The following is a 10017-nucleotide window of genomic DNA, read 5'->3' on the forward strand; positions in this document are numbered from 1 at the left end:
ACAAAATAGTGGGTAATAAATTGTGATTCCTGCCTTAGGAAGGTTAACAGAAAACTCTAAGACTAAGATTCAAAGCCAGACATTGTACTTCCTGTCTTTTAGATCTTCTAACATGTAAATTGACCGTTACAAAGAGGATTAACTATTAGAATTGTACGACTGTGGTCCAACATTCAACCCTGCTCTTTATTCACTGCCAGAGCAGACCAGGTGTCCAGAATCCTAATGCTTGGCTTTACAGTTGAGGTTTATATGGTCTGCATACTAAGCACAAGTCACCATTGTTTTCTAGCTTTAATTTATTGGTGGCCTTAACAACTGGCTATTTTACTGCTAATTGTACTTTAAATTGCTAATATAAAATCAAACAGCAATTGCGACTCTAAACATGCACTTTCATGAAGTACAGTTATTTTTAAAAATAAACTATTTATTTTACTTCATAACTGTCTATTTTAGCAGAGAATTAGATTTATGCTCCAAACTTTCAGGATTTCTCACAGAAAATTACCTTGTGGTATTTTAGTTATGTTAATGGATTAAGCTTATCATTATTTTCTTTTAGAAGATGTACTAGAATTGGGATGATGGTGTAAGAAAGTGTTTTCAAAAGCTGCAATAACTGAATCACAGACGTATCTGTGTCATTGCAAAATGAAGCCTCGGGCATTTGAGAATCTCCCCTCTTAGCACTTCTTGCAAAAACAGGCCCAAGTATTCTGACAAACTCCATTTTGGAAAATCTGTCTTATCTACCAAAAGTCACCATGTGGCTTCAGTTTGTAGTTTAAAGTATATCTTATCCTGGTGGCTGTGGAACAGAGCTGAGGGTTGGCAGGGAACAAGGAGTTCAGCATGCCTGATGGCAGATCTGGATGTTATTCTGGTATAGTCTAGTCCATATCTTCTAAGAAGTAATTTCCACTTGGAGGAAGTGAATTTAAACTACATGGCTTGCTAGATATTTTGGGATCTGTCTTGCTAAAAGACACCATGAAATAATAATAGCTAGCTTGTATCCCTGGAGCTCAGAGCATTTTACAGATCTAGAAAGAGATGTCTCTTATTAGCCCATTTTTGTAGATTAAAAAACCTCAGGTTTAAAGAGTGTAAGTAAGTAAGTGACTTATTCTGGGTCACACTTGGCACCCTTTGAAAAGCTGGAGACAGACACTCAACCTCTCATTTCTATCCTGTGCTTCAATAACAAGACCATTGGTTTTCAGTAAAAACTGAGGGTCATGTTGATCTACACAAAATACAGGGGTTGACACATAACTCAGAAACAAGATCCACTCTACAGAGTACAAGACTGCATGCCTACTCTTCCAGGGCCTGGCTTCATTTTTCCACTTCAAAATACTGTCCAGGCAAAGTTAATGGAGTTTTTGTATTTCTCTGCATTTACCAAATGTGTGGTTGCCCGTGATGAAAGTATAATTTCTAATGTTATGGGACTGCAAGGACAGAAAAATGTAGCAAGAACTATGGCAGCCATATAATCAACTCTTGGTTACATGTGAGTACTTATCTGGGTTGCTCTGGACTCATCCTTGCCAAGCAAGTTTGAATCCTTCTGGTATCAGAATGTCAAACAGTTGTGTTTCCATCCTGTGAAATATGGTCTTAAAAGTGTTTGTGTTGTCAGCCACGGAATAGCCTGTGATACTCCTAAAAGCAATGAAGCAGTTTAAAGTGCCTGGAGTAAAAGAATGAACAAAATTAAAATATAAACATAAAATTTAATGCCGAGGAAAAAAATACTAAAACCAAATTGTATCTCAGACTCACATCATAAAAGTTAAATCCTGGTTGCAAATGCCACTTGTAAAAATACAAATTTGTTACAAAATACTTTAGAAGGATATTTTAATGAAATTCTTAAAAACATTAAACTTGGTTTGAAATTTGTAAAAATTGGATAGGTTTTAGTATGTGATAAGCAGTAGATTTTAAATTCTCTGTGGAGAATTTGGTTTTTAACTCCCAGAACTGAAATCCTCCCCAAATTCATTGTAAGCTCTGTAATTTACTTGAATCAACTCACCCACTGCTGAAATACAGTCCTCCCCCTCAGCCCCCCGCTCCTTGAAGAGGCACACAGTAGTTGTTTCATACCATGCAGCAACTCAGCAAAGAGTGGAATAAAATTGTAGGGTTACTTCAACAGAGAGCAACCAGGCTGGATTTTCTTTTCTTTTTTCTTTTAACCTTGGCAAAGACATAAAGTTAATAATCCTGCTTTTAAGAATAGTGCCGTAAATATTTTCACTATTCAGATGAGGGCAAGGGCTTGATTTCATACTTCATTCGAGTGGTACCAGCAGCTATTGTGCTATAACATTACTGAGACAACATGTAAGATAATATCTAGCACAGAGAAACTATTACGAGCTGAAATACTAACATGGTAGCGACAGCAGCAACACTTCTTTAAAGCTATGGCATACAACTATTGAACCTATCAGAATAATTTGAGACACCTGTTTAGATTGCAGACTGACAGAGGATTTGGTTAGTCTATATTACACTTACAGCATTTTCTCCAATGAGAAAGGGTTGAGCAGCTGCAAGGTGACACTTCAAACTGTGTTAATGGAAAATCAGTATTAGGCTTGAAAAAAAGTTATTAATCATTCTTGCTGCTACTCCACTTTGAAAGCAAGAAGAATTAAACCATCACTATTTATAAACTCTGACAAAAACAGAGTACTGAAATTTTACTGAACTTTCTGTTTTCGAGGTTCTTAGAATCATAGAATAGAATCATAGAATCGTTTAGGTTGGAAAAGACCTTTAAGATCATCCAGTCCAACCATTAACCTAACATTACCAAGTCCACACAAAACCAATCAAGGGTAGACTAGACTAAACCATGTCCCGAAGTGCCACATCTACCCGTTTTTTGAACACTTCCAGGGATGGTGACTCCACCACCTCTCTGGGCAGCCTGTTCCAATGCTTGACTACCCATTTCCATAAAGAAATTTTTCCTAATTTCCAACCTAAACCTCCCCTGGCGCAGCTTGAGCCCATTTCCTCTCGTCCTATCGCTAACTACATGGGAGAAGAGACCAACACCCACCTCACTACAACCTCCTTTCAGGTAGCTGTAGAGACCGATAAGGTCTCCCCTCAGCCTCCTCTTCTCCAGGCTAAACAACCCCAGTTGCCTCAGCTGCTCCTCATAAGGCCTGTGCTCCAGACCCTTCACCAGCTTTGTTGCCCTTCTCTGGACACTCTCCAGCACCTCAATGTCCTTCTTGTAGTGAGGGGCCCAAAACTGGACACAGTATTCCAGGTGCGGCCTCACCAGCGCCGAGTACAGGGGAACAATCACCTCCCTGCTCCTGCTGGCCACACTATTCCTGATACAAGCCAGGATGCTGTTGGCCTTCTTGGCCACCTGGGCACACTGCTGGCTCATGTTCAGCCAGCTGTCTACCAACACCCCCAGGTCCTTTTCAGCCAGGCAGCTTTCCAGCCACTCTTCCCCAAGCCTGTAGTGTTGCATGGGGTTGTTGTGACCCAAGTGCAGGACCCGGCACTTGGCCTTGTTGAACCTCATACAGTTGGCCTCGGCCCATCGATCCAGCCTGTCCAGGTCCCTCTGCAGGGCCATCCTACCCTCCAGCAGATCGACACTCCCACCCAGTTTGGTGTCATCTGCAAACTTACTGAGGGTGCACTCAATCCCCTCATCCAGATCATCGATAAAGATATTAAACAAGGCTGGCCCCAAAACAGAAGCCTGGGGAACACCGCTCGTGACCGGCCGCCGACTGGACTTAACTCCATTCACCACTACTCTCTGGGCTTGGCCACCCAACCAGTTTTTTACCCAGCGAAGACTACGCCCGTCCAAGCCATGAGCCGCCAGCTTCCCAAGGAGAATATTATGGGAGACACTGTCAAAAGCTTTGCTAAAGTCCAGGTAAATGACATCCACCGCCTTTCCATCATCTACCAGGCGGGTCACCATGTCATAGAAGGAGATCAGGTTGGTCAAGCAGGACCTGCCTTTCATGAACCCATGCTGGCTGGGCCTGATCCCCTGGTTGACCTGCACTTGCCTGTTGAGTTCACTCAATATGAACCTCTCCATAATCTTTCCCGGCACTGAGGTCAGGCTGACAAGCCTGTAGTTCCCCGGGTCCTCCTTCCAGCCTTTCTTGTAGATGGGCGTCACATTGGCAAGCCTCCATTCATCAGGGACCTCCCCTGTTAAAACCAGGACTGCTGATAGATGATGGAAAGTGGCTTGGCAATCTCCTCTGCCAGCAACCTCAATACTCTCGGGTGGATACCATCCGGCCCCATAGACTTGTGAGCATCCAGGTGGCATAGCAGGTCATTAACTGCTTCCTCCTGGACTATGAGGGCTCCATTCTGGTCCCCATCCCTATCCTCTAGTTCAAGGGCCTGAGTACCCTGGGGATGACCGGTCTGGCTGTTAAACACAGAGGCAAAGAAGGCATTAAGTACCTCAGCCTTTTCCTTGTCCTTGGTGAACAATGTTCCCCCCAACATCCAGCAAAGGATGGAGATCCTCCTTGGCTCTCCTTTTATTGCTGATGCACTTGTAAAACCATGTTTTATTATCTTTTACAGCATTGGCCAGATTGAGTTCTAGCTGGGCTTTTGCTTTTCTAATTTCCTCCCTGCAGGACTGAACAAGATCCCTGTACTCCTCCTGAGTTGCCCGCCCCTTCTTCCAAAGGCGCTAGACTCTCCTTTTTTCCCTGAGTCCCCGCAAAAGCTCCCTATTCAGCCAGGCCGGTTGTCTTCCCCGACAGTTGGTCTTACGGCACGCGGGGACAGCCTGCTCCTGCGCCCTTAAGACTTCCTTTTTGAAGAAGGCCCAGCCTTCCTGGACCCCTTTGCCCTTCAGGACTGCCTCCCAAGGGACTTTCCCAACCAGGGTCCTGAACAGGCCAAAGTCTGCCCTCCGGAAGTCCACAGTAACAATTTTGCTGCCCCTCCGCTTGGCATCACCCAGAATCGAGAACTTTATCATATCGTGGTCGCTAAGCCCGAGATGGCCTCCGACCTCGACATTTCCCACAAGCCCTTCTCTGTTAGTAAACAGCAGGTCAAGCGAGGCACCTCCCCTGGTAGGCTCGCTTACCAGCTGCGTCAGAAAGTTATCCCCCACATGCTCTAGGAACTTTTGAGACTGCTGCCTCTCTGCTGTGTTGTATTTCCAGCAGATGTCCGGCAAGTTGAAGTCCCCCACAAGAAGAAGGGCTAGTGATTGCGAGACTTCTGCCAGCCGCTTGTAGAATGCCTCATCTACCTCTACATCCTGGTTTGGTGGTCTATAGCAGACTCCCAACAGGACATCCGCCTTGCTGGCCTTCCCCCTCATCCTTACCCAGAAGCACTCGACCTTATCATCACCACTGTCGAGCTCTATACAGTCAAAACACTCCCTAACATACAGAGCCACCCCACCACCTCTCCTTCCCTGCCTATCCCTTCTGAAGAGCTTATAGCCATCCAGTGCAGCACTCCAGTCATGAGAGTCGTCCCACCACGTTTCTGTGATGGCGACTATGTCATAGCCATCCTGCTGCACAAGGGCTTCCAGCTCCTCCTGTTTGTTGCCCATGCTACGTGCATTGGTGTAGATGCACTTGAGATGGGCTATTAATTTCGCCCCCAATGTTGCCATGCTGCCCCTGGGCTCCTCACTAGCGGGCCCATTTATATCCCCTTCCCCCTTCAAACCTAGTTTAAAGCCCTCTCAATGAGTCCCGCCAACTCATGGGCGAAAATCCTTTTCCCCTTTGGAGACAGCTGATCTCCATCAGCCGCCAGCAGGCCTGGTGCCATGTAAACCTCCCCGTGATTGAAAACCCCAAAATTCCACCAATGGCACCAGCCTCTGAGCCACCTGTTAATCAGGTGAGTTTTCCCACTCCTTTCAGCACTCTTAACTGCCACTGACAGGATTGAGGAAAACACTACCTGCACTCCCGATCCTGCGACCAATCGCCCCAGTGCCCTGAAGTCCCTCTTGATTGCTTTAGGACTTCTCTCTGCAACCTCATCACTGCCAACCTGTACAACCAGCAACAGGTAATAATCAGAGGGCCTTATGAGATCGGGGAGTTTCCTAGTAACATCCCTAACCTGGGCCCCAGGGAGGCAGCAGACTTCCCTGTGGGATGGGTCTGGATGGCAGATCGGGCCCTCAGTTCCCCGCAGGAGGGAATCACCTACCACAATTACCCTCCTTTTTTTCTGAACAGGGGCAGTCGTAATCCATGGGGCTGACTGACTGGCCCTCGGCAACCCCCTGGCTGGACCTTCACCTTCACCTCCCTCCCCACTTGCCTGCCCCTCAACTTCCAGAGCCCCATATCTGTTGTGTAAGGGCAGCTGGGAAGGTGAGGGAGGCCAGGAGGGGATTCGCCTGCCTCCCTGGGCAGGGACCTGTTTCCATTCCCCTCCGTCTCTTAGGTCCCCTCCTTCTGCTTGCTGGCAAGAGTGTAGGGGATCCTCCACTCCTTGTGGGGCCTCCACCTGCTGCCTTTCCCCAGGGACTGTAGGGTGCAGCTCCACCAGTCTATTTCCCTCTCACACTCCCTGATACTCCTCAGCCTTTCCACCTCCTCCTTTAGCTCTGCTACCAGGCTGAGCAGATCGTCTGCCTGGTCACAGCGAAGACATTTGCCATCTCCGCTGCCCTGCAGTACAAGCGACAGGCTCAGGCACTCCCTGCAGCCAGACCTGGACGGCTGCATGTTTGTGCGGGAGCTCCATCTGGGTCGCCTCATTCCTTCTGGCAGAGGCTTTCGGGCGGGTGGTGACCACAGCTGCCAGGTGTTCTCCTGGGAGGACGATGACCACTGCCTGAGTTTCCCTTTGGAACTGGGAGCGGGGTCACTCGGCCTTCCCCACGCGCCCTGACCACACAAACTGACATGCCACGCCCTGTTTGCCCGTCCTGGTCGCCGCTCTCCCTGGGGGCTGCTTTTATAGGTGGGGGTTTGGCCGCCGTCACTCCTGGCCCCGCCCATGCTGCGTCAGAGCTGCCCCACGTCAGCAGCTCGCCCTTTCCCGCCCTTCCCCGCTCTAGGCGGGGGGCTGGGCTGCCCGCTCTCGCCCTGCGCTTTTGCCGCCTTAGCAAGGGTGCCCCGGCACGAGCGGCCGCTCCCGAGCCCTTCGCCTCGGAGACTGATTATTCGTCTTTATTCTTGGTTATTCGTCTTTAGAAATTTGATACTGTCATGTGACAGAGGCTTGGCACAGCTCTAGTTTGTACACAGTCATTTTTTGTTGGTATCTAGAGCTGAATTAAGTTGTATTAGAAACACCAATGTATGATTCTTTCCCATGTGTTTAATGCATATTGTGTGTAAATAGAAATGAAGAAAAAAGCCTGGAACAGGGATACAGTGATTCAACCTGCTAAGATTGAAAGATGCATTTATTATATGAGTGCTTAATTTTAAACATCATATCCATATATCTGTATATTATATGTCAAGAATTATAGCCTTTGTCAGCCTGTTCTACAGATTTGTGAGAAAAGGTTAGACTGTCACTCTGGCTGCAGATATATATATTTATATTTTGACAGTGTTGTCACTTTTCCTGCTCTGTGTTCCTTACTTTCACTCTGAAAACCTTAGAGGTAACTCAGCTGGTGTTTGGATTACTTGATAGTAATTAATGTGTCTACATTATGTGGAAGAGATTTCTGTCTTTATCATCTAGAGTAATCCACATTTATGTGGCACTTCCCATTGGAGGAGAACTAAGTGCTTTTCAAAGATTTGTGAGCTGAGGTGAGGAAGTCTTTTCAACTTTATTTTGTTAAAGAATAAGGTACAGAAAGACTGTATTTTCAAAACTGTCCCAAATACCTGTGAATGGCTCATTTTTCAGAAAACTCACTTGAAATATTTATAGTGAGAACATGATGCTGAGCCTCTGTCACATTGCTTTGTTTGAGTGGTAACTGTAGGTGCTCAGTAATTTTGAAAATAAAAACACAGCTCTCTCGACCTGTAAAATGGTGGGCACTTTTGAAAATGTTGAGCTATATGATATCTCAAAAAATACACAGGAGTTCTGTGAAATATTTAGAATTGGAACATAACTATTCTGAGTATGATTCCTGCCCCAGAATTCTCCTATACTGCTTGTTTCATTGCTCTCAAAAAGCTTTTAAATTTGCTCTATGGTGGTCAGCAAAAGATATGATAGACTTGACATATGCAGCCCAGCTGCTTTAGCAGAAGGAGTCACTCCTTTTCATTTTGACTTTGGCATTTTACTGCTGAACAGGTTGAGTGAAGGGGCTTTTCATGAAAAGCTATTTAGTTTAAGGAGTCGTACAAAAGAACAGAAAATATATTTTTCTGAATCTATAAACCCACTTTGAAGTTCTAGTTCTTATCAGTCATTTACTAAAGAATAATCTTTCTCATCTCCCAGTGATAAAGCCAAGTCTATGAATGTGGTAAGTTTAATAGAGCATTTGAAAGTGATCTGAAATACTTTAACAGGAAAGCATCTGGCTCCTATTTATGTTATTGAGACCCATATGCATGCAGCTTAGGTCAAAATATGCCCCAAGTGATTTATATGGTTGGGGTTGGCCCATATCTCATAGAAAGACTTAAAAAGATTCTCATTGAGTAAGAGAATTTTACAACAGAAAAATTACTTTCTAGTTTACCCAACCAACACTGGTAGATTTCAATGGGAATAATGCATTCATCCACACATGGGAGAGTAAGACATAGAGAAGAAATCCCAGAAACATAAACACTGACTCTATCTGTCTGTCTACCTAAGTAAAAAGAATTATATTAGATACTGGTCATCTAAATAGAACACTAGTAATAGAACTTTATGTAATTGCTGAACAAATGAGAAAGAAATAAAATTAAGACTTCAGAGATTAAATCTGAATTTATTAGGGTCCTACTGGATACTAAGCTTTATACTTATTTCTATTATAACTATAGATTCTATTTCAAAATATATTAAGCTTCTTATAGACATGCAAGAATGTTACGGTTTAAAAGCTATTATAAAAATTAGTTTCTCCTATTTAAAAGCCTGTACCTCAGTACTAGAACTCTGAAATTCTGTAGGGGTGTCTTTACTCAGGGGGAACAACTCAGGAAGATTCATTCAAAAAAGTCCATTAAGTTCTGGCTTACAATAGCTGTAGGTGCTAAATATGCCATATATCTAGTCCCTTCTGTATCTGGGTAGTTCTTTATGTATTCTGTTTAAATGGCTGCAATTCTAGCAAGCCGTCTTTATTTAACAAAAATTTGAATTTTTTATTTTAGTTAGACCACGTATTCAAAAACTTTGCTGCCATGGGATTTAACTTCTGTTCATTATCAGTCCAGAGATCCCCAAAATGTTTGCAGTGTAACTCAGTTAAATACAGTTTACAAGGAAACGAGAAGGGAGCTAAGCCCTCTGGAGATCTATTTCAGTCCCGTCCATTCATGACCCTATCTATACATGTAACATTTTACTCAATTTAGCAACAAAGTTAGCTTACCAGCACTGTAAGCGTACACACCCTGTTACTCTCTATTTACTGAAGTCATCATTTTAAAAGGGGAATGCCTCATTTCTGTAATTATTCCCTCAGTGTAAATACTATTTGTGATAGATTTTTGCCAAGTTGAAATTTATTCTTCTGTTTACACAACAAAAACAGTCTTTGTGACATAAAATAAATCAAGCCACCTATGCTGGAGAACATAAAGAAATGCTAAGAAATAATCAACCCCAAGTCCTTTAACCTCCTTTCACTGTATTTTCCCCATCTGTAAAATGAGTAAAAGATACTGAGTTACTTCATGAAATACTTTCAAATCTGCAGATGGAAAGCACTACATGAGAAATAGGTATAATTTTTTATTGTTGTCCTGATTTCGGCTGGGATAGAAACACAGAATCATAGAATCATTTAGGTTGGAAAAGACCTTTAAGATCATCCACTCCAACCATTAACCTAACACTACCAAGTCCACC

This window comes from Pelecanus crispus, chromosome W (assembly GCF_030463565.1).
Source record: "Pelecanus crispus isolate bPelCri1 chromosome W, bPelCri1.pri, whole genome shotgun sequence".
Classification (NCBI taxonomy): domain Eukaryota; kingdom Metazoa; phylum Chordata; class Aves; order Pelecaniformes; family Pelecanidae; genus Pelecanus; species Pelecanus crispus.